Genomic DNA, 2,035 nt, shown 5'->3' on the forward strand with positions numbered 1-2,035 from the left:
AATGAAAACTCTCAGAAATCTACAAAAGTGACCCTAGCTAACACTCCTTCTAATGGAGAATACAGAGTATAAGTCAGCAGTATCTATAACCAGGCAAGACTTCCAGTAAAGGGATGAGGGCACCAACCCAGCCACAAGTAACCTTACACCAACAATTCCTTGTGCCAATAAACTGTGTGGCACAGAACTTATTTAGGAGTGGCCAAGCAATGTCTGGTCCAGCTTGAGACCAATGCCACAAGATGGAACCAACAAGTGACATTTCCTGGAGGGGCAGGTATTGGAAGCTAAATAGTCCAGAGACCTAGAATAAAACCAAACATGACCAACCCCAAAAGGTCAACTATATGATTCCTAATGATACGCTGCTATGCACATAGACCAGAATCTAGCATAATCATCGTTACAGAGGCTTCATCCAGCAACTGATAGAAGTAGATTCAGAGACTCACAGGCAAACATTAGGTGGATCTTGGGGCATCCTGTGTAAGAGGGGAAGGAAGGATTGTAGGTGCCAAAGGGGACAACCAGGACTCACTGTGGCTCAGAGACTAAACTGACTATCGGGGAGCCTGCTTGGGTCTTGCCTAGGTCCTCTGCAGATATGTTATGGTTGTGGAGCTTGGTATTCTTGTGAGACTCATAACTCTCTTGCCTCTGACTCTTTTGCATGCTTTGGGATCACGTTCTTCTTTACTAGGTTGCCTCCTCAAGCCTTAACATGTGGGGATATGAGTCTTGTTGCAATTTGACATGCCATGTTTGGTTGATACCACTGGGTAGTCTGCCCTGTTCTGAAGGGGAAGGAGAAGGAATGGTTCTGGGTGAGATACGTGGGGTACTTGGAGGGGGAGAGGAGGTGGAAACAGCAAATGGAACATAGTATATGAGAGGGTAATAGGTTAGAAAATGATTTTACCTTCTCTCAAAAGTGTAACTTATTCATTCAATAAGCAGTTTTGTGTTAGCATTAGCTTTTCTAAGCTCATAAGAAACAAATTTTAATATGTAAAAGATTGTATGAAACAGTGATCATACTAAATCAGCAATAAAACAAATTCATATAGATTCATAATTAAATATATTACATCAAAGGAAAATTTGATACTCCCTAATAATCTCCTTTATTGAAGAATTTAGCCTCTTATTGATACTTGTATCGTTATATTTCTGTGGCTGAAACACTATATACAGATGTCTCTATATAACTCTACAAACAATTGCTTCATTTTGGAAGTATAAATTAATAAAGTAAAAAAATATATACCATTGAAGTTGTCAGATACTATAAATCAGTTTGATTTGTGTTTTTATTGATTATGTAGGTTAAAGGAAGTAAGAAAACTAAGATGTAACAGCTTTATTTTTTCTATGAACTATACAGCTTTCATAATGGAAACACTCCTTTACGCAAACTATATTTGCATGAGAAATTGTGTATTTATCATGCATGTCCTTTTGGGTCCGTTTTAAAAGTATGGAATGCTTCACAAATTTGCATGTCATCCTTGCGCAGGGGCCATGCTAACTTTCTCTGTATCATTCCAATTTTAGTATATATGCTACCGAAGCGAGCACGATATAACAGCTTTAAAGTTTAAAACTACATTGTGTCCAAAGCCATTATATTGTAACTAGCAAAATAAGTGAGGAAATAGTAATGCTAAATTTAGGGTATTTTTGCAATAAAATAATCACTCACACTGACCCAAGAAGTAAGTAGTAATATGCAATTTCTGAGTTCTTTTTTCACCTAGTGGCAATATTAACCAAAGTATTTGTACTTTTAGTTGCAAATAATTATAACCACTCTATTTATATATAGGCATTTTTTCTCTATGAGGTGATTGTATGTGGCTCATTTATTCATTCCACATGTACTGCCAAGTACCTCCTATATGCCAATCATTTGTTGTGTCCTGGAGACAAACAAGAGTAACATGTTTCAACCTCAAAGGAATTATAGGGCGTGGGACATTTTGGTGTGTGACAGATACCAGACGAGTTCATACAGTACTTTTGGAAACAAAGACAA

At 37.4% G+C, this 2,035-nt stretch overlaps 1 non-coding gene across 1 annotated transcript; it reads right to left on the minus strand.

Annotated features, from left to right (window-relative positions):
- Positions 1-1,471: 1,471 nt before the first annotated feature.
- Gm26055 lies at positions 1,472-1,578 on the minus strand. Its single transcript, XR_003950392.1, has one exon. It is a non-coding gene; the product is annotated as a U6 spliceosomal RNA (small nuclear RNA).
- Between the last annotated feature and the right edge of the window lie 457 nt (positions 1,579-2,035).

The sequence above is a fragment of the Mus musculus genome, chromosome 12 (assembly GCF_000001635.26).
Source record: "Mus musculus strain C57BL/6J chromosome 12, GRCm38.p6 C57BL/6J".
NCBI lineage: Eukaryota > Metazoa > Chordata > Mammalia > Rodentia > Muridae > Mus > Mus musculus.